This window comes from Triticum urartu, chromosome 3A, assembly GCF_056163025.1.
Source record: "Triticum urartu cultivar PI428250 chromosome 3A, HENAU_Tu73, whole genome shotgun sequence".
In the NCBI taxonomy this organism is placed as follows: Eukaryota; Viridiplantae; Streptophyta; class Magnoliopsida; order Poales; family Poaceae; genus Triticum; species Triticum urartu.
In genome coordinates this window covers 279,711,672-279,735,445 of record NC_141875.1, presented here as the reverse complement: position 1 = coordinate 279,735,445, position 23,774 = coordinate 279,711,672, and the positions used below count along the sequence as shown (strand labels likewise).

Here is a 23,774-nt window from a genome sequence, read left to right as displayed (position 1 = left end):
AAAACCATGGGGAAAGACTTTACCTAGAGCTTGCCCTAGGTAAAGAACCCTAGGTGTAGTATAGTCAGGAAAGATCTCTTTCCCTAGAGTGCATGAGGAAGCCCTAGGGAAACCATCATTACTTAGGGGCACAAACCCTAGGGAAAGATTGTAGGGTCCATCTAAATTGTGCCACCCCGCAACTTTCCTTAGAGTTCTTTCCCTACCAGATGTTTGAATAATACCCTAGGGATACATCATATTCATATCTTCCCTGTACAAATATGCAATTTGAATATAAATTCATATCAACCATAATTCGGATAATTAAATCAGACCAAAATTTCAAATTTGTAAATCACATCCAAAATTCATCATACACCACATCAGATTCATAATCAATGAACACATACATCAGATATGTAGTAAACTAAAGGCCAAATTCAAAAAATAAGCTATGACAAGTTAGTCGTTGCAACTAGAACACCGTGACCAACATGTACAAGCATTGTTGGTCACGCCGAGTATCAAATAAACTTGTTACAACATGCTATCTATACATGCACCCGACATCATTAACTATCAAGAGGTTCGCTTCCAACGAGTGACAAGTTGAGGTAGTTCCAGATGCATTATCAATAAAAATCAAAACATCCCTGCAACACCAGTGTCAGGCTCCAGAATCAAATCTTGTGGAGAAGCATCTAGAGTGACATTATGGTCCTGAAATTATGATGACAAGCAGTTTAGCACGTAGTTATAAGGTGGGTATTCTGGTAGAATTTTGGAAGCATAATTATAATGTGCACAATATGGACAGGACAAGAGAATGCAATCCCTCCCCACAGCACACATAGCCCTGGCAATAATATGATCATGCTTCGCACCGAAGCAGCAGAACCATACATACCGGCACACATAAAGATTTGCTCATCACAAAAGCAGGCATTTGAACATCAGAATTGCAGGAACATACAAAGTTTGTATAATCTGAAGTTAATTTCAGAAAAGTTACATGATCTGCATGTTGCTAAGCACACAAATTTAGTGGTTCTTGGCTCTTTTCAAGGATCTGCAAGACAAGGTCCCGGTTGTGAAAACATACATGTGCATGCTCATGTAAATCAACTTGTTAGTCGTGTCTCAAATAGATTTATTACGTACATGGCCAGTTAAGCGATGTGTTGTGTACACACTACTCAGATCATGCTTACTCTATTCTACAGGAAAAACGAAGCAAAGGAAAGGATTGCTCTATGGATTAGTGTTCCCCTAGTTATGTAAAGCTTCAGCTGAATTTGAGCCGCAGAAAATAGCAGAAGAAACTAATCAATCAAAATATACTAACTCTATTGATGTGGTTGTCATAGCTCCCAATTACAATAATAGAGGTAAAATAATTTGCTCATATTTCATTGGATGTTTATTTTATGAATGGAAACGAATTTAAGCAAATCATCACTCTAAAATCTATAACTCGCTGAAGCAAAATGGTCTTACATCCATGCAAGAGCTCTCCCCCTATGAGATGCATGTACATATGCTGGTGAATCTGTATCCCAAGTTGATGTTGCTTCTCCAAGCTAGAAACACCAACTCGGTACCTTTAAATCACAAAAACATTTAGTTAGGAAATATGTTTTAAGTTAACAAATATGTTTTAAGTTAACAAAATGGGATCATTAGAAGGAAGATTGTTCCAGTAACCATCGCAATTTCCCTGAAAAGATAGGATATAGAATACCTATCAAAAACTTTGGTTGCATTGCCCACACAAACAATCAACAATCTAGTTGACATAGGATCCAAAGTACTAGCATGCAACGGCAGAGCTTCACAGGGGCGAACCTGGGCGGTAGCCTCGCAACGAAAATGAAAAAAAAATAGTACCAGGTGGTAGTACTGCAAACTACAACCCATAAGGCACAGTTATCACATCCTTCTCACGCTCTGCATAGGAGACAAACAAGCAGCAAACCAATAGTCACTACAAAAAAAAGACACATCCGTGACATTTTGGGCCGAACGAAATTTTTTTCCGTCATACATATGACACTTCTATGACGATAATTGTGACAAAACCTGGTATCATCATAGATGTGGTGGGCTCCTACTTCTATGACAAAAAATCATGACAGAAAATGGGCTTTTCGTCCTGGGCGGGCCGGAGACGCAGCTGGATGACATTCTTTGGGCCGTCCATGACGGAAAAAACCGTGGTAGAAGCGAGGGGGAGGAAAATTTCAGGGAGTTCCCGGTTACGGTGGGAGGTCGAGGGCCGAGCGATGCGCGTTTCTCTCGTACACGTACACGCGTGTGTGTGAGGCGTTGGCTCTAACTGAACCCGAGCGAGGCGTTGGGCTCTAACTGAACCTGAGCAATTGCACTGCAGGATACGCGTTACGGAACCTGAGCGATCGATCGATGGCTATTAACTGAACCCGATCGAGCGATTCCTTCGCTACTGCTGCTAACTAAAGCCGATCGATGCTGCCTCGGGATGAACAGTGAGCGTTGCGCGGGGGGGGGGGTTGGATGAACAGTTCCAGGGGGGTGGATGAACAGGCCCCCGTGGTGTTGCCTCTGGATGAACAGGACCCCGATTGATCGAGCCGGTTGGGGCTAGATGAACAGGACCCCGTGGAGGGCTGGATGAACAGGACCACCCCGTTGAGGGCAGGATGAACAGTAGATGGTGGTGGGCAGGATGGACAGTAGCCCGTGGAGGGGTGGTTGAACAGGAGCCCGTGGAGAGGGCTGGTTGAACAGTAGCCGATGGAGTAGCGCGTGGTGGAGGCTGGATGAACAGGAGCCCGTGGCTGAACAGTCGCAGGTGGAGGCTGGAGGAGGTCGACGGTGGATGAACAGTAGCTCGTGGAGGCTGGAGGGGGTCGACGGTGGAGATGAACAATATCCTGTGGAGTCCTGTTTTGCGGTACGCCACACCCCTCCCGATAAACAGGACCCCCGTTTCGACCGTAGCGCTCCAACACAAGTCCGTTTCCTCCATTTTGCGGTACGCCACACCCCTCCCGATCAACAGGACCCCCGTTTCGACCGTAGGAGGTCCGTTTCCTCCGTTTTGCGGTATGCCGGACCCCTCCCGATCAACAAGATCCTGTTTCGAACGTGGCTAGTCGAACACCAGGCCGTTTCCTCCGTTCTGCGGTACGCCAGGCCTCGTTTCCATCGCCTGTTCCGTCCAAGCCCTCCCAATGAACATGACGCATTCCGTTGCCTCCAGATGAACACGACGCATTCCGTTGCCTCCAGATGAACACGACGCATTCCGTTGCCTCCCCATGAACACGACGACGACGCTGTTTCTCCGTTCCGACCCAGCCATGTACACAAGCCCTAGCCGTACGTATGCGCGAGTAGGCGTTAGAGACCCCGCCCGTATGTACACATACATGGCTGTATTTTCTTTCTTGCACCCTGGCCGCTGTACGTACGTGTAAATGCTACGTGCGCGCCTCTACTACGACACGTGCGCGCCTCTACATCGACTAGTATGTACGTACACGTTCGCGACCAGAATGACAATGCTACGTACGCTTCGACCAGGTGGGTCCCGACTGTCAGGCACTTCCTTGCCTGCGAAGATGTAGCTGGTGGGTCCCAGCAGTCAAGGGGAAACGTTTTTTCACGAAATACGATGGCCTGTCCAGTGGGTCCCGCTGTCAGGTGGAGGAATAATTATTTTGCACGTAATAAGGAGGCACTTCCTTGCTGCGGCCGTGGACTGAGCTATCAGCCTCTCCACGTACAGTCCACGTCCGATGGAAGCTGTTCCTTGACCACGTTGACCACGCCGCACCGAGAGCACCAGGGCGGTGGACGACGGCGAGGCCTAGGAAGGGGACGACGCGGAGCCGGGGAAGACGCGGCAGTGGATGCCCACGCGTAGAGGAGTACAAGGGTTCACTGGTTCGCTGTGGTGTGAGGCTGCCGTCGCCACAGAATAACAGGGGGTGTGGGTGAGTAGAGGGATGGCCTGGCCAGCGGTTGCAATAGTAGGGGGTGGTGAGGCCTCCGGCGCATTGCAGCCGGCCACGGGAGGCAGGAGCACGAGGCACGACCGACGCTGGTCTGGGCGGCTGGAGTAAGAAGACCAGAGGTTGAAGAAGCACTACGGTCGTTGGATGGACATCGTACGGCCACTGGAGCTAGAATCGTGCATATTGACTAAGTTGACAAAGCCCTCCATCCCCGTCAACTTAATAGGCCCACAAGTCAGCCTCCCACCAAGGTGGGTCCCGGCTAGCAAGGGGGTATTCATTTTTTTGAGCGTAATAAGGAGGCACTTCCTTGCGTGCGAAGATATAGCTGGTGGGTCCGAGCTGTCAGCGGCGGTAACATTTTTTTCGCGAAATAGAGAGGCCCTTTTGGTGGGTCCCTGATGTCAGGGGAGGAATCATTATTTTGCGCGTAATAAGGAGCCATTTCCTTGCGTGTAGCCGTGGACCCAGCTGTCGGCCTCTCCACGTACAGTCCACTTCAGATGCATATCGGTCGTTGACCATGTTGACCACACCGCGCCGAGAGCACTAGGGCGGTGGACGATGGCGAGGCCTAGGAAGGGGACGACACAGAGGCAGGGAAGACTCGGCAGTTATTTCCCACGCAGAGGGGAGTACATCAAACCGGCGATGAGAGTACGGTCGGGCGGTGAGGCCTGCGCGGCAGCACAGCCGGCCGCGAGGAGGAGGGAGCAGGCAGTCCCGCCGGCGCTTGTTTGAGCGGCTGGAGCAGGAAGAGCAGAGATTGAAGAAGCACGACAGTCGTTGGATGGACATCCAACAGTCAGTGCTTGTGCGTCAACCTTTTTTTAGGAAAGCCTCAAATCTGTGGAAAACAGCATACAACCCATCTGCCATTATTTCTAATAATTTATGGCCCATTTGCTAATTCTTAAGGTTTTTTTGGAGCCCATATTCTTGTTGTTAGCATTACATCCCATATTGTGGCCACGGTTAAAAAATTAACGAAATTTTGCATATTTCGGTGCGGTCCGAACTGTTTTTAATCCCAAAATTTCGACTCACATTCAAACTGATTTTAAAAATAAAAGTATACCAATATAAAATCCAACAAATTCTCCACGCACAAAAATTAATGTAATTTAAAATCTCGAAATGAAAAAAAAGATATTTTAAACTAATTGTCGGTTTGATGTGTTTTAAAAATGTACAGCCCATTTCTCATTACTGATGGGCCATTTTCTCGGCCAGCCGAATGAAACTCTCCTCGTCTTGAAAGATTTGCGGCCCAACAGGCCTGACAAAGCGACTTACTTGGAAAATCACATAAAAAGTGGGATGTGGCCGTGGACCCAGCTGTCAGCCTCTCCACGTACAGTACTTCTCTGATGGAAGTAGGTCGTTGACCACATTGACCACGCTGTGCCGAGAGCACCAAGGCAGTGGACGACGGCGAGGCCTAGGAAGGGGATGACATGGAGCCGGGGAAGAGGCTGAAGTGGATGCCCACGCGGAGAGGAGTACGAGGGTTCGTTGGTTCGGCTGCGACGTGAGGCTGCCGTCGCCGCAGAATAACAGGGGGTGTGGGTGAGTAGAGGGATAGCATGGGCCAGCGCTGGGAGTAGTAGGGGGCGGTGAGGCCTCCGCGGCATCACAGCCGGCCATGAGAGGCAGGAGCATGCAACATGACCGCCGCAGCTTTGGGCGGCTGGAGCAAGAAGACTAGAGGTTGAAGAAGCACTACGACCGTTGGATGGACATTGTACGGTCATTGGAGCTAGAATCGTTCATATTGACTAAGTTGACAAAGCCCTCCATCCTCGTCAACGTAGTAGGGCCACAAGTCAGCCTCACACCAGGTTGGGTCCCATCTAGCAGGGGGAGTATTCATTTTTCTATGTGCAATAAGGAGGCACTTCCGGTGGGTCTGAGCTGACAGGGGGGGAATGTTTTTTTCGCAAAATACTATGGTCCGTCCGGTGGGTCCCAGCAATCAGGGGCAAACCTTTTTTCGCGAAATACGGTGGCCCGTCCGGTGGGTCCCAGCAGTCAGGGGGAAACCTTTTTTTCGCAAAATACCGGTGGCCCGTACGGTGGGTCCCTGTTGTCAGGTGGAGGAATAATTATTTTGCGCGTAATAAGCAGGCACTTCCTTGCGGCTACCGTGGACCCAGCTGTCAGCCTCTCCACGTACAGTACTCTTCCGATGGAAGTCGGTCGTTGACCACATTGACCACGCCGCGCCAAGAGCACCACGGCGGTGGACGACGGCGAGGCCTAGGAAGGGGACGACGCGGAGCCGGGGAAGACGCGGCAGTGGATGCCCACGCGGAGAGGAGTACGAGGGTTCACTGGTTCGGCTACGGTGTGAGGGTGCCGTCACCGTAGAATAACAGGGGGAGTGGGTGAGTGGAGGGATGGCCTGGCCAGCGGTGGGAGTAGTATGGGGACGGTGAGGCCTCCACGGCAGCACAGCCGGCCACGGGAGTCAGGAGCATGCGGCACGACCGGCGCTGCTTTGGGCGACTGGGGCAAGAAGACCAGAGGTTGATGTCAGGAACCCGATTCTAAGTCACACCGATCTAGCCTGTAACACCTCATATCACTTTGCGGCCTCACGCACGGTATTCCCACGGGTGTCGCCTTACCATGGCCCGGGACCGTTTGCGCCTTTTGTTTTGCGTATATGATAGTGTCGCTAGCATCAATATGACAGAGAACCCGGGCCAACATGACTAGTCGCGAACCCAAAGTGGCACTAACTTACGGGGACAGGCATACATGAATCAACATCGAGCATGTCGGTCAGCAGCGTGTGAATCCGGGCTATAGCACTGGGCTAACAGGCCTCCAGGAACCCGAGCTGTAGCAGCCTAGGCTAACAGGACTCCGGATGTCACCGCGTGACATTTCCCCGAAGGGACAGACACAGGAACAAAGTGAATCACATGCCGGCCAGTCAAGTGTTCCGGAGCAGTAGTGCTGGGCTAGCAGGACTCCGGTGAACTGGGCTGTAGCGGACTACTATGGCTCATGGAAGCACAAGACTACATTTCCCCATAAGAGAGGCTACCAAGGATAAATAACTAGGTTGTCGAATCCCACACATACCAAGCATTTCAATCATACACACAATATGCTCAATATGTGTAAATACAACATGGCATCACAACATAACTCTACGACTCAAAGTATTTATTCATTAGGCTCCGAGGAGCGAGATATTACAAACATGGGTCTCATGACCCAACATACGGAGCATACAAGCAACAAGCACATGCGGAAGCTTAACTTGTCTGAGTATAGACAACTACAACTGAAGAAGGCTGAGAAGCCTGACTATCTACAAGACCCTCCCAAGGTACAAGATCGTAGCTGAGGTAACAAGCTAAACGTCGAAGTCCACGCGGAACTACTAGCGAGACTGAAATCTCTCTGCAAAAACATAAATTAAGCAAACGTGAGTACAAATGTACTCAGCAAGACTTACATCAGAACTAACTACATATGCATCATTATCAACGAAGGGATGGTGGAGTTCAACTACAGCAAGCCAGCTTTGACTCAGTGGCTAACCTGAACTACGACTGCAAGCAACTTTTTTGAGGTGGCGCACACGAGTCCACATATTCACCATATCAATACACCACTATGGATCCGCTCCCGTCTTCCTACGAGAACGCCATCCATAGCACTCACGCTTATCATGCGCATTTTAGAGTATCCACTTTCACTTGTCTATGAACTATGCAAGGGGTCCAAGTTTCCATATCCGAGGAATCCGGCTATTCGGATAGTTAGTGATAACCGTGCAGGGGTGTACTTCTTCACACACGCTCTCGCCACTTATCACCCTGTACACGTCATGTACCTTGGCATCCTTCAAGCAGAAGCCGGGCGAGGGTGTCGGCCATGACCTGACTAACCACCCAAGTCTCTCGTCCAGGTTTATCGCCTATTCGGGTTCCATCCGCAAGGAGATCTAGCTGGGGTGTCGCTCACTGCCCCAAACGATGTGTGCAGGGTTCCCAAGCCCACCATCCGGGTGCAACTTGGTACACCGTGCCACTGTGCCTAGTCTGTCGCAAGCCCACATGTACCGGGTGCCACTTGGTAGACTACTAACACTACCTAGAAACACCAGAAACTAGTTGCAACTCCTGGACAGAGATCGAGTTGAATAATAAGCCGAGAGGGGCCGAGTTACCGAAACCCAATGTGTGGTAGTAATTGTTCATGGATCACAAACACAGAACTCAGTTCCCAAGAACAGCTGCAATGAGACAACACACCATGTACTCCTACATGGCCTCTCACCGCTACCTTTACCAAATCGTGTTCACACACTTAGCTCTCAACGGTAGGACATGTTCACCACGTTCCAATTCATTCCTGATGAATCAGACCTGACTCAACTCTAAGTAGTAGCAGGCATGACAACAAGCATGAATGAGTAGGCACATCAGGTCTCAAACAATTCCTACTCATGCTAGTGGGTTTCATCTATTTATGGTGGCAATGATAGGTCATGCAGAGGAAAGGGGTTCAACTACCGCAACATGTAATAGTTGAATCATTGTTGTCCTAATGCAGTAAAAAGAGCAAGAGCGAGAGAGTGGGATTGTATCGAAATGAACAAGTGGGTTTTGCTTTCCTGGCACTTTTGAAGATATCATTGGGTCTTCATCAGTGTCAACGATCACAGCGTCGGTACAATGTCTATCGAGAGGGGACAACCACCGAAAACAGAGAAGGAACACAATCAATGCAATGCACAACATGATGCATGATAATGTCATGGCAATATGTTGTTGATTGAGCTAATGCAACTAGCAACACAATTAAATGAAGTTGGTTTGAACCCAAAGTTCAAATTCAAACTCCACATGTGGTTATTTAAATGCCATTCATTTGATTTGTCCTAAACAGTGGCCTTAAGTTGTTCTAACATGCATGAAAATGGTACAGATGGATAGATTGGATTTTCTAATAATTTTTCATATATAATTTATTTAATTCTGAGCTACAGTTGATTTTATATGATTTTTAGAAGTTTTAAACATTTTCTGAATATAAATAAATCATTTAGATTTATTTAAAATCCAGAAAAACATTACTGCGTCAGCATGACGTCGGCGTGACATCATCAGGTTAACAGGGGCTGACCATGGTCAAACATGACCCGTGGGTCCCACACGTCAGTCTCACAGTGCTGGCTCGAGTCACAGACAGCTGGGATCGGTCAAAAGCCATGTCAGCAAAGTCAATGCTGACAAGTGGGTCCCACTTGGTTATGAACTAATCTAAATAGAAATTAAATTAACCTAAACAGGCACGTGGCCCCACATGGTAGTGGCTCTAGGGTGTTTAGCCAGGTCATTAGTGGGAACTAAACTAGCGCCACATCAGCAAAACACCGGCAACCAAACGCACGGCGGTGGAGCACCGGAGTTGCTCGGAACGGCGCTACAGAGCACAGTTTCGCTCGTGGTTTGCGGCTACGGCGAGCTGGGGGTGTGGCGCATCTTCTGGGGCAATCGCCAAGATCCGGGGTGGCCTATAGAGACGGCAGCGACGACGGAGGCGGCGGCCGGAGTTCGGCCTCCAGCGGGCGCAGCGGTGCAGCTAGCTAGCGAGCGAACGGAGAGGTGTGCGGGGCTCCTAGACGCTCCAGAGGGACTCTAGGCAGCACAGAGCGACTAGGGGAGCTCGGCGACGACGCGGCCGTCGGCCATGGCGGACGGCGGCGCGGGAGCTCGGTGTGCAGCAGCTACGGGATGAGCTAGAGCTTGGAGGTAGAGGGTAAAAGTAGAGGAGCTCACGACGATGCGGCAGGGTAGGTTAGCGGCCTCGGGGACGCTCTGGACGAGGTGAATTGACGGAGTCGATCTCCGGGCACCGGAGGTGAAGACGACGACGCTTCGGTCAACTGGGGCCTCTTCTGGTCGCGTGCGTCGGGTGTGTTGCTCCACGGGGTCGTGGCGGAGCTCGGGGAAGCGGAGAGGGAGCGAGGGAGTGGCTGTGGCCATGGTGGAGCTCGTAAGTGGCGGCGGCGCGGTTTGGTGAGGTGGGGAACAGTGAGGGAGAGGGAACCAGAGGAGGAGGGGATTGGTGCGGGGATTCGTCCACGTCTCCTAGGCGTCGCGAGAAGGCCACGGGGGTGTGAGGCAGGCAGGGAGGAGGTGGCGACCTTAGCGCACGCCATGCCCGCCTTCGCCTCTGCCTACTAGCAGAGGTTGAGGACGACTGGCGAGTCGCCAGGTGGGCTGGGCCGGCTAGAGGAGTTGGGCCAGGTAAGTGGGCTGCCAGGTAAACTCTCTCTCTCTCTCTCTTCTATTTTGTTTGTTTCTGTTTTCTATTTTTCCATAATTGTTTTGACTTAAGTAAAATGCTAAGGCATTTTCAAAAACCCTGAAAATAAGTGTGTAGACCCTACGGGTTCGGGAACCATGCAGACATGACCGAGACGTTCTCCGGTCAATAACCAATAGCGGGATCTGGATACCCATGTTGGCTCCCACATGTTCCACGATGATCTCATCGGATGAACCACGATGTCAAGGACTTAATCAATCCCGTATACAATTCCCTTTGTCTAGCGGTACGATACTTGCCCGAGATTCGATCGTCGGTATCCCGATACCTTGTTCAATCTCGTTACCGGCAAGTCTCTTTACTCGTTCCGTAACACATCATCTCGTGATCAACTCCTTGATCACATTGTGCACATTATGATGATGTCCTACCGAGTGGGCCCAGAGATACCTCTCCGTTTACACGGAGTGACAAATCCCAATCTCGATTCATGCCAACCCAACAAACACTTTCGGAGATACCTGTAGTGTACCTTTATAGCCACCCAGTTACGTTGTGGCGTTTGGCACACCCAAAGTATTCCTACGGTATCCAGGAGTTGCACAATCTCATGGTCTGAGGAAATGATACTTGACATTAGAAAAGCTTTAGCGTACGAACTACACGATCTTTGTGCTAGGCTTAGGATTGGGTCTTGTCCATCACATCATTCTCCTAATGATGTGATCCCGTTATCAACGACATCCAATGTCCATGGTTAGGAAACGGTAACCATCTATTGATCAACGAGCTAGTCAACTAGAGGCTTACTAGGGACATGGTGTTGTCTATGTATCCACACATGTATCTGAGTTTCCTATCAACACAATTCTAGCATGGATAATAAACGATTATCATGAACAAGGAAATATAATAATAACCATTTTATTATTGCCTCTAGGGCATATTTCCAACAGTCTCCCACTTGCACTAGAGTCAATAATCTAGTTCACATCGCCATGTGATTAACACTCACAGGTCACATCGCCATGTAACCAACATCCAAAGAGTTTACTAGAGTCAATAATCTAGTTCACATCACTATGTGATTAGCACTCAATGAGTTCTGGGTTTGATCATGTTGCTTGTGAGAGAGGTTATAGTCAATGGGTCTGAACCTTTCAGATCCGTGTGTGCTTTACAAATCTCTATGTCATCTCCTAGATGCAGCTACCACGCTCTATTTGGAGCTATTCCAAATAACTGTTCTACTATACGAATCCAGTTTACTACTCAGAATAATCTGGATTAGTATCAAAGTTTGCATCGGCGTAACCCTTTACGACGAACTCTTTTACCACCTCCATAATCGAGAAAATTCCTTAGTCCACTAGTTACTAAGGATAACTTTGACCGCTGTCCTGTGATCCATTCTTGGATCACTCTTGTACCCCTTGACTGACTCATGGCAAGGCACACTTCAGGTGCGGTACACAGCATAGCATACTGTAGAGCCTATGTCTTAAACGGAGGTACCAGAATTACAAACCTAAGATTGGAATTTTGGAATTCGACTCCATCATTAGCTTTTGTAATTCATTTAAACGGAGGTACATTTTTTAAGCCGGGATTTCGTGATTTCAAATTCATATATCAAACCTAGAGATATACACATACGGGCATGTTCTAACTTTATAATCATCCACTTTATTCATACACATACACATTTTTGCTTTTGTCATCATATTTAGGATAAACACATTTGGAATTTCATTTGAATTGGACCGTATGATGGTATTTGCTTGTAGTAGCTCAATGATCCATATTTGAATTGAATGGACAATCTAAGTTTCGAGTTGGAGACATTGATTTTTCAGAACTTGCACATTTTTTTGCGTGCAAAACAAACAAATTGTCGGCCATGATATCACAGTCGGCCGTACGAGAGTAGAATACTTATAATTTTAGGTCCCAAAAGCTTTCAAACTTCCCGCTCACATCGAAATATCACGCGCCCGAAAGTTTAGCCCTGCGATATTCCTGTTTTACCCCTGCCACATGAACGGAAAAGGGCTGCTTTGGTAACTCCATTGTTTTCCCCTCTTTGCCCCCAACTTTCTTCCCCAGAGCCCCTCCCCTTCCCCTCCCCAACCCCCAACCACGGCAAGCCGCCGAATCTAGTCCTCCGTCGCAGCGGTGGACCTCACACCTCGCCGGATCTACCATCCGCACATTGGAACCCCCAACTGCCAACTCACCACTTCACCGAAGCCGCTTCAGCGACTGGCTTGTCCACCGCTCCAGATCTCCTTGACCACCATCATGGTCCACCGCACCGGATCTGCTTAACCGGCGCCCTCGTCCACCATAGCGTAGGCCCTTCACTAACTCCCTTGTCCGCCCCTTCGCTGGCCCCTCATACAAGCCCTCGTCCGCCGCAATAGATCCGCCTCACCGAAAGCACTGTACAACGCGCCCACTGAATCCTTCGTCCACTACACCGGACCCGCTCCACGGATGCCATATTCAACTCCATCGGCCCTGCTTTACCGATGCCGTAGCCTCATCAGGTTATTTCGATTTGTACTCCTTCGGTTTTCTCTTTATCGTGCAACTGTTCACTTACCACAAATGAGCTTTCTTGTATGTCGACAGGCGCCGCAACCGTAGCACCGGAGCCGCTTCAGCGATGGCGACGGCCGGCCCAAACTCAACCGCAACACGAGCACCATCGACGATCCTTAGCTATCAACTATGACAACGATACCCATACGCCGCTGAGAATCCGGTACTATTATCCAACGGCTGGCGCCTACGTTCACTTTCCTAGCATAAGCACCGCACCTTTGAATTTCTTCAGGGCATCATTCAGTTTTTCATGAGACGTGTTATTCTGCTTGCACCTGTAGGGCCATACTTCTAGCAGTGAACATGTTACATGTGCTAAATTACATACCAGTGCACATATAGTTAATATACTTTAGTTTTGTTCTGATGCCACCTGTTGGTTCCATCAGACTGCTTAATGTTCTCTATGCTTAATTACACATCAACAAACTAGCATGTGGTTCCGCTGCTTTTTGTTCGTTTTACCCTAGATTTTCTGATGCTAGCTATTACATCACTGCTCTCAGCCTCTGTTCATTACTTGTTTGTGTGTTCTTGATCTTCCCAAGTTGCATGACTAATTTGATGCTTCTATTAATTAAGGAGCTGCCAACCCCATCAAGCAAAATATTTGTTCTTTTGGGGCTGGCACCTCGAACAAGCATAAAAATAGAGGGAAGCAGATATACTCCCTCCGATTCTATTTACTCTGCCCATAACTCTTGATCCGCATACCAAGGAGGGCACTGGTTTAATTTTACTGGACTAATTTGCCAATTAATTAGGGCAGAGGCGGATGGAGCGGGGCACAAAAGGAAACCAGCGCTAGGAATCGGCAACGCGCAGACTAATACGAGAAAACTGAGAAGAAGTTATACGCAAAGTAAAAAGAATCAGGAGGAGTATTGTCGTGTACGCACACACCCTTCTTTCGTTAGTTTAGATGAACCATTGATGATCAATTCGGACCAGTGCATGCGATTAAAATTAATTTTACCTAAATAGATGGTGCAGAATAAACTACAACAACTAGATTTGCAACCACGGGATGCTAACGATATCTTTAAAGAACATTGCAACCGTAGCTAGGCTTCACAGCAACATATGGTAAGCCAGTGTGTTTTAGTACATGTGAAAGGTAATGCGAGTGGGCTGCTTTCTTGGCTTGTGCCCTCAACGTGTAATCCTACCGAATTACAAATAGTTCGGTTGTCTGCTTTGCTGTATTGCTTGATTCGAATGCTTATTTGTTGTTACGCTATACCTGAGTTAGCCAATATGTCAGCAGTGTCTGCTATACTATCGTAAAGAAATGCATGCCTATTTCATTTGAGTCCTTAACTTTTCCTCTCAACTTCATCACATGACTTTCTACGTATTTTATATGAGGCCACACTATTAAGTGCTTTCTCAGATTATTTCAACTGCTTAGATGTCTTGGCAACTTAAATATAGCGGTTGTACACTCCCTTTCAACTAGGGATGTCAACTGGATCCGGTTTAATCCTGACTAAAGTCCACCAGTGGTATGATAGTTCAAAAGATTTTTTGTTTTTTTGAGGAAAATGAACTAGGGAGGTAGCAAAAACTAACTAGATGGGACTGGTGGATTTCGTTTATTTGCCACTTACATCCCTAGTTTCATCTTACCATTTTAATTTCTTTTCGGCTGATGCTGCTTCGAACCATTTAAATATAGTTTGGCATGCTCCGCAATAATTCGTCCGTCGTTTACCATGTAAGCTTACTGCCCGGATCATACGATAACTATCTCTTACTGATGTCCAGCGGAAACCTTTCAGGATGCCGTTCACACTAGGACACAATGTACAACCCCAGAATCTATTTGTGGAAGCAGTGCGCCATCCATGTTACTAGATGGTAGCAGATCAGAGGCAACACCGCCAGAGAGCAGTCTGAGCACAAATATTATAGTGCTTGAGGCTCTACTAGAGGCAGAAACAGATGGTGTGGCTGCCATGAATGAGGTAATATTTATCTTGAGGCTGGAAATTATGGAATTGGCGGCACGCATTATGCAAGCAACCCAATAATTGGAGGAAGTAAGAATGTTGCATTTGAAGACGGAGGAGGTCCTGCTGTTTCTGCTATCTGAAGCCCAAGATAATCCCAGTTCTTCTTTAGATACCAGTTCAAATTTTCATTAGATTATTGTACTTGCATGTTGTGTCATGTCTCCGAATGGATTATGTTGCAAGACCCCCTATGTTGTCCATGTGTTGTAATGATCCGAATTTTTTAGGCGAGGTAATCCTCAGAACTTGTATGATTGACATAAGGTGAACTGTTTATCGTGTGAGCATATTGTATTGGATGAAATAACTGTTTGACTCAGAGTGTATCCAACCTACTGAATTCGAAGATCACGACATTTTTAAATCATAATCATATATAAAGGTGGAATAAATCTTTGTTGTGGTTTTGAAGAAATAAATAACAAAACGTAGGATTATCTGTGGATATTCCTAATAGAATACAAATTGGATTTGAATTTAGTTTGCCAGGTCCCAGGGCAAACGTGAATACTAATTCTCCCAAGTTTTGAACAAAGCGGCTAAACACCCACTATAATTTGTGGGCTGCTCGAAGCAAGTGTTTGCGAGATGGAAATTACTGTCTACCCCTAACACTTGACATCCTTATCGACTAGTAACTTCAATCAGACGTGACACGACGGCCTCTGAGCCCATTTAGACACAGTGGGCGCCAAACGTGGGCGGCAAAACACATTTGATTCAAGCTCGTCCGAAAGACATGTGTCTCTTCCTCCATTTCCCCATTCATACACGGTGGGCGGCAAAACATACTCTCCTCGTCTGAAATCGATGTAGGCTTATATTTTAAATAGGGGCAGATGTGTAAGTTCCATCAGACGTGACACAACCGCCCTACCTGTCAGCCCTGTTCATACACCGTGGGCGCCAACCGTGGGCGGCAAAACACCCTCTCCTCGCCCGAAATAGTTACCGGCAAATATTTGGGAGATGTGAGATTACCGTCCTATCCCCAACCGATGCGATGTCCCAAATTTTAAACGGGGGATAAGTTCGTAACTTTCCCCCATTTCAGAGAAGCGCATCCCAAAGTTTGAGATCCCCCCTCCCCTCCATTTCCCCATTCATACACCGTCGGCGGCACGACAACCTCCGCACTGTGGCCAGCCTCCTCCGTCCGCCACCCCATCCTCCACCTTGCCGGAGCCGCTACCCCTACCCCGTCGTCCACTGCAAGAGATGGACGTCTCTCATCCATGACGCTGGACCAGCATCCTTTCATCGCCTCCTCTCGCTTCATCGGCGCCGTCGTCCACCTTGTCGTTGCCGCTCCTACGACCGCCTCGTCCACAGCAACAGGATATATCCCCCGACCCGGCCGTCTGTCGTCTAAAGTCTTCTTCCCCGCCGCCGACATCCATCGCACCCGCAGCACCCTCAACGTATCAGCATAGGCCTACACGGCATCGCAAGAGAGGTGGTACTCTTCCATATGTGCTTAAGTTATTGATCTCACCCGGAAAATAGATCGTAATTTGTTTACTGTACTTTTCTTGTCCGTACAAAATCGTAGTGGCTAGTTGAAAGAAAACATTGGTTGCGAAGTAGCTTTGTCCGGTTTGCACTTTCAGATCCACCATGGCACGGGCACTATACTCGTAAAGCTTATGGTTTCCCCCCTTTATATTCACTACCATCATCGTAGGTGCTTCGTGTCGTGCTAGCACTGCTCCTCAAGACCTCAACCCAAAGCTTACGTGTTGAAATACGAATCTGATATGATGCTCATATCACTAAAACAGAGAACGTTTAATTGGTCACCTAATGTTCCTATATTCATTTTGAAAAGCGTGTGTGCCACCCACTGGTCCAGCTAGTTCCACTTTCCTGATTTTTCTCTTGATGCTTAGGGTTTTCCCCTTTTACCTACGCTACTATGATCTGCGTAGGTGTTTTCTGTCGTACTAGCATTACTCCACCCTTCAAGCTAAACAACACAACACTCATAATTCGAAAGCTTAGTTGTTCAAATATGATTGTGATATGATACTGATATTAGTTAACCGACACATTTAATTGGTTAGCTAAAGGTCCCACTTGAGTTTCCAAATGCATGTCGCGACATATAGAGAGACAGCATAATTGCATTTCTTTGTCACTTGTTGACCGTACTTTCTTGTCCATACCAAATCTTAGTTGTTATTTCAAAGCAAACATCGGTTGCTAACTACCCTTTGCGCGGTTTGCAGCTTCAGATCTGCCATCCCACTGCCACGATCAACATTGTACTCATCATGCTTATGTTTTCCCCATTTTATGATGACCACAATCAGCCTATGTGGTTCGTGTCGTAATAGCACTGCTCCACCCATCAAGCTAAACAAGCTTAGTTGTACAAATTCATATCTGATATTATTGCTGATATTAGTAAAACTGAGAGATGTTTAATTGGTTAGCTAAATGTTCCTACTTTAGTTTCGAAATGCACGTGAGCCACATATGGAGAGACCGGAAAGAATAGTATTTCTCTGTGCGCTCTGGTTCATCATGGGTGGCCAACCGACATTGTATTAAAAGACTTGTAATATCTTCAATCTGCTTTGCCCTTCTGCTCTTCTTTAAGATGATACTCTTCTCTTGCGGTCGACTGGTCAGGTCGAGTTGTTCTCCCTTAGTATATTTTGAATCTGTCAGGTCAGGTCGACTTGTTCTTCTTTACTATATGTTGAAGCTATCATCTGCGAAGTGTCATCACTACTGGAGCTCTACAATTTTGAGTAGTAGGCCACATTATATTAATGCACACAACAAATTACAGCATGCATGGCATCTTTTAAAAGAATTGCAGAGATAGCACAAAGGGGTTTACAGGGAGGCAGTATTAGATTAGAATCACTTCTGCATTACAAAGAAAATCTCACTTGTTTTTATGTTTTCATGCATGTCAGATATTGAACATTATCAAAATGAATATGAGAATGGGCGCACGAGAGGAATATTGCGGAATGATCCACTGCCTAACAAACTTGGCATGGTGGAGGATGGCCTATCTTATTCACCCATCAAGGTGCTTGCTCTAACTTTGCAAAGTTGTATTGGTCGCACATATTTTGCTTCTGACCTCTTTCATTACTTCTACTTTGTTACACCATCTGCTTAGTTTAAGCATCATATATGAGTATATGCCATACCTATCCATTTTCTGTACCTATTCCATGCGTCGTCACACTATGTTTTTCCAGTCAAATGTTGTTCTTTCGTAATAGGTGTCCAAAAGGAAGAAGGTGAGTGCAGGTCGTCAAGGAGTACAAACTAGGTATTTGGAAAAGGTAGTGATACCAGTTAAATCAGATAGATCAGCAGCCACAGAAAACACAGGCCCAACTGGACCACACTTTACCCCAACTCCAGTGGCCAAACCCCTATTAGAACTGCTGGGCGCCCAGCGTCAGGTACTGTCTATGATATCAATTCAAAATTTGAACTCCTAAATTTCTGCTTGTGCCTTACCTTCTCTCTTGTATGAAAACTAATTTCAGATGAATCTCCTTCCTCAAAGGATCATACAATCTCAAAACAATAATGGGCTCTGCATTGCTCTTGTCAGTACTTCTCTCCCTTTTGCCTTGTAACGCTGCACTTAATTAATTGTTGTTTGACTATGTATCATCAGTCTGAACCTGAGCTTCATTATCCTCTGTTTCTTGCAATATTATTTGATCTATATTTACTCTTTGCAAAATGTAGAATAATGGCAACGCTTATAAAGAATTTTCTTTGGGGAATTTATTGAATTATCCTTCCATCAACATGGAGAAGGGCTTTGTCCAGCCCGTGTTAACATGTAATGTAAGTTCATCCTTCTCAAGCCTTCAAACTTTGTTCTAGTATATATTTGGGTAGGCATCATTTCCTCCATTGTTGTTTGCTTTGCTGTTTACATGTGATTGGATGTTTGCAACAACTACCAGTTTCAAATTGTAGTTGTAAAAACATGTTCCTTATGCAGAACAAATCCATTTATTTGATTATATAATTGTGAAACCTGTTACGTGTCTCCTTGTTTCTCTTTCAGACTCGTATCTCTTACGCCAGGCAGAACTTTAGGGAAGATAGTGAGCCAAACCATCTTGAGGACAGCGAGATGACCCCAAGGTCCTGTCTTGATGAAGACAGTGAGTTGAAGCTACTCACCAGCAGGTGTGAGACAACCTCTGTGCAGTCGCTGCCCCAATCAGTTCGACTTCTTCAGTCTCGACTTAAAGCGGAAAGGCTTGCGTCAGCTCAGCTCCAACTTGAAGTCAAAGATGCAATGAAGATGTCAGAGGACTGCCATGCGCACCATCATGCCTTAAATCTAGTGTTGATGCATCTATCGTTGACACAACTGAGGTCTACTCAGCTTCTTCAGCTGTTTGGGGGGGGCCAACCTGGCCAGGCCTAGTGCCTTCTGAAGTGCTCTCAGTTTTGTATATTCTTTTGTCGGCGCGTTTATTTGCACTAGTGGCGAACTTTGATGCCCAGTGGATGTAATATGGGTGATAGCCGTGATAGCCTAGCGTAAGTTGCTTGCTTATTTATTTCCTTGTTGTCTTGTTTATTTGTTTGCTTCTAGTCATTGCAGTTCTTTTTCCGCGGTTTGCTAGTGGCTGCAATAACCTATTTTTTTAAAACTAGGCCACAATAACCATGGGCTAATATTTACTGTAGTGACACTGGGCCTCCTATGGGCCGTAGAAACGGTGGGCCTTCTACGGGCCATAGAAAAAGTGGGCCTTCTACGGGCCGTAGAAACGATGGGCCTTCTATGGGCCGTATCATCAATGGGCCTTATACGGGCAGTATGATTGATGGCCAAACATGGGCCAATAACAGGCCGCATTATGGCCGTAAATGGGCTAGAGTTGGAATCGTGCGTTCATGGGCCGACCATAACGGGCCATCGTTAATAGGTTGTATTTGATGACGCTATGAAAACGGCCCAACGTATTAACGGACCACAAACGGGCCGACTGTAACCACGTGTTGAATTTGGCCCACAAGCAGAAAATGACAGTAACGGGCCCTAAGTAAACGAATGCTGGAAATGAGCCCAAGAATAAATGGGCTCTGAGAAGGCCGAAAGATAACATGGGCTGGAAACGGCCCAACAGAATAACGGGTCGTTAATGGATATAAAGTGATACACTGTTCATTACGGGCCAGTTTCACCATAGGCCGTTAATGGGTGTAAAGTGATACACTATTCATTACGGGTCAGTTTCACCACGGGCCGTTAGTAGGCCAAGAGTTACATAGGGCCTCATATGGGCCGAAAGACGTCATGGGCCAGAAGTGAAAATGGGTTGGAATCATATTGGATGGCCCAGATGACGCTACTGGGCCTAATTCAGATAGGGCGTAACGGGCCTTGGGTTAGCGGGCTGAAATGGGCTATATTCGAATAGGCCGTTAACAGGCTTTCCAAGGGCCGGCCTGCCAGCTTTTGACCAAGTCAAACGGGCCGGCTTTTTCACAGGAATGGGCCTCTGTTGGGCCGTGCCACGTGTCGACGTATCATAGGCGCCTTCCGTCCAATGAGTGGTTGAGATCTGTCCCAACGATGAGCCGACACGTGTTTCCTCCAGCCAATGATGATTTTACATGTGGAAAATCCCCATTGGTCGGGGCTGTTAACGGGTTATCGGATCCAAAACCTGACCCGATAGCTTAACGGCGTTCCGTTACGGTGGATGCCACGTGTCGGTCACCCTTGACGAAAGCACTTCTGTGACGCGTGATTTATTGTCATGGAAGTGGACACTTCCGTGATGATAATTTTGGTAATGTCATAGAACACTTCTACGATAGCACAGGTATGACTATCTTGATTTTGTCATAAATTTGTCATGGATATACATGCATGACAAAAAAAACGACCTACTGTGACAAACACATATCATCACGGAAGTGTATTTTTTTGTAGTCAGTGTAGCGCGCCTTCTACTCTTTAGTCTATCGCGTACTTTGCGACCGGTGATGCATGAGCATGGGGTCGGGGAGCCAAGACACAGGCCACTGGAGCTTACTAGCGTTGGGGCCAGATGTCAGAGGTTGGTGGTTAGAGCTCCTGGGCTCGTCTAGTCGCGGCCGTGCTTAGGCATCAGGCCACTTCAAGTGTCATGTACAAGTGAGGCTATGAGCAGAAAGAGAAGTCTAGCCTCACTCTCCCCACTGGGATTTAATCCTGCTATACTGAAGTGCCAAGCGTGTGTTTTCTACGTCGAAGATTATTAAGACAATGCTACGTAATATGTTGGAAGATAATTTTTTATCCAGTAGCTTATGTTAAGCACGGAGAGTAAAATCACAGTCAAGAATTTCTTATGCAATTTAGGAGCGGGATGAAACAAAGAGCTGATCCTTAGTAATTAACTCAATACTACATATTTATTTAGTATTTTGGTTCAGTTTCATTTGTTACCAAGAAGCTTATATATAATTAATGTTAGAAATGTATTTTGTAACCTAATGTGGATACGATCAATGTAATTATCTTTGTTCTCAATATTCTGCAAAATCTAACTTCTTTAAGTGGATGGCGTCTACATATCCATGAGTGACTGCGAACAGAAAACATAATCTAACAGGGTTGTTAAACTAACAAAGATTAATGCAATTTTTGCTTTGCGGACTTGCAGATGCCTCCACTTGCATCCCTTATACCTGTATGATTTTGTAATTGATATTTTGTTCTACCTTCGCCCCTCCTAAGATTTCTTTCAAGCTCCGCCACTGTTAGCATGGACAACCTGCATCATAGCATCCATATATCTGTCTTTAATTCTGAACGTGAACTTAAAAGATTTACTCACTAGATCTTGTATGTGAAAATGCTACTTTTAAGTTCTGGATCTGGACATAACGGGCATGCTGAACATCTAAATTGATAGACCTGTAAGCTCTGGATCTGGACATAACGTGCAAGCTGAAACACCAAAAGGAATATACATGTACTACTAAACCTGCAGGAGCGGATGTGTAAAGGGGAAACCGATATTCTGCCACAACGGCAAGCTAGCCGAGGGTAGTACTGAAGTAATCTATGCATAATTTCTTGACAAGCAAATCACAGAGACGTGCATCGCTTGCAGGATCTGCACATGGAACAAATCAGAACATATACAACTACCTAAACCAGAGAGCAAGAGACAGGGAGAGAACCTTTGGAGAGAAGTCGAGGTGGTGGGCACGATCTTGATCTAGCGGGGAGGTGGATGCCGTTATCCTCGTCGTAGTGCTAGAGGGGCAGGAGAGGAGGGGGCGGGGGCGGTGCAGAAGAATATGGGGCGGTCGGGGAGGAGCTCGTAGGGGACAGTAGTGTCAGGGTGGTGATCATCGGGGACAACCACGTCATGGGGGACCTCGAGGTGGCGTTGAGAAGGCGACGGTGGCGGCAGGCAGATCCGCGAGATGACATCGTGCCCACCGCCGGATGGTCCGACTCGGTCGGAAGATGCTACGCGGTGGAGCAGGGCCAGTAGGGGCGTGACAGGGTGGTGGTGCACGGCGGGCCATGCGATGGGGCCATGGGGGAGATGAAGAATGAAGAGAGAAGGATGGGGGATTTTCTCTGGCAGTGGGCGGTGGCCAAAGCTTGAGGCACGGGTTTAGGAGACCAAATTTAGCCGAAATTTTTGGCACTGCGCGCCCTTTCTCCCTTTGCTATCTCACTTCAGAATGGGCCCTCATGCGCAGGGGCAAATAAAAGGCGCGCGCCGTCGACGCGGGAGGCCATATCTTGGTGTTTTTTCGGGGTGGATGGTATGCACGTGGCACCAATACTTTGGGAAATTTAATTTTCCAGTTTTTTTCAGCAAAATTGTCTTTCCCTAGAGGGGCACTATTCATTACTTTTCCTTCCCTTGAGGAGATTAATAAGCTCTAGGTGAAGGCCTTGGCCCTAGGTAAAACATAGATTTCTAGTAGTGATTCCTCGTGCCCCCATCTCCATCCCCATGTCTTCCCCGAGCTGAACTGACGCTGCTTCCCCCATCCCCGTCGCCTCGTAGTCGCCACCCTGACCCCGCCGCACACCGTCGTCGCCTCGCGTCCCCGACTGCCTCCCTGACCCGGCTCCATCATGCTTCGCCACCCATCTTCTCGCCAATGTCGGTGAGGTCCCCGTCCTGCACGTCCGGTCGCCGTGGCCGTCCGTCTCTGTCTCTCCCGCTCGCACGCCATCATGCTGCTGCTCTACTACCGCCGCTGCCGGTAGCTTCGACCGCTCCTCCCCGCACTTGCGCCCGCACGCCTGCAGCTGTGCTTGCTGACAGTTGTCACTCGCCGCCCCTACCCACGCCCTTGTCCACCTCGCACACGCCCCGTACCTACCCGTTACCTGAATCGCCCGTGCTTTGGCCGACCGCTGCGCCCGCCACGCTCCCTGGCCACGCTCGCGGGCCTCTGGCCATGACCAGTCGCGCCCGTTGTCATGCATGCTCTCCTAGCCACGACTCAGTGTGTGCCCGCTTGTCGGTGGGAAACGACACCTATGGGGTCACTGGGATCCCTTCTACGGTTGGCGGGTGCGGGGTTGTGCAAATAGCGGGTCTGGCGGTCAGCACACAAATCATTTACCCAGGTTCGGGCCGCAGAGATGCGTAAAACCCTAGTTCTGCTTTGATGTATATTTCGGTGTTCTTGTGTTCCTGAACTAGCTGCTGTGGCTCTCTAGTCCGAAAGATCCGAATCCCCCTCCAGTATGCCTCGGGCCTCCTTTTATAGACAAAAGGGGTCGCCACAGTGGAACATAGGAGGTGGAAAGGTGTACAGGGGCTGAGTCTATCCCCTGGCATCGTCGGACAAACGAATTTAATGTGTTGCCGACATGCCCCTCTTGCTTTATTGGGGACGA

General features: G+C 47.7%; 1 long non-coding RNA gene across 1 annotated transcript; it reads right to left on the bottom strand.

Annotated features, from left to right (window-relative positions):
* Positions 1-349: 349 nt before the first annotated feature.
* On the bottom strand, positions 350-22,583 carry LOC125548353 (uncharacterized). Its single transcript, XR_007301024.2, has 3 exons — positions 21,584-22,583; positions 1,480-1,583; positions 350-702 (listed from the first exon to the last, which is right to left on the bottom strand). It is a non-coding gene; the product is annotated as an uncharacterized LOC125548353 (long non-coding RNA).
* Between the last annotated feature and the right edge of the window lie 1,191 nt (positions 22,584-23,774).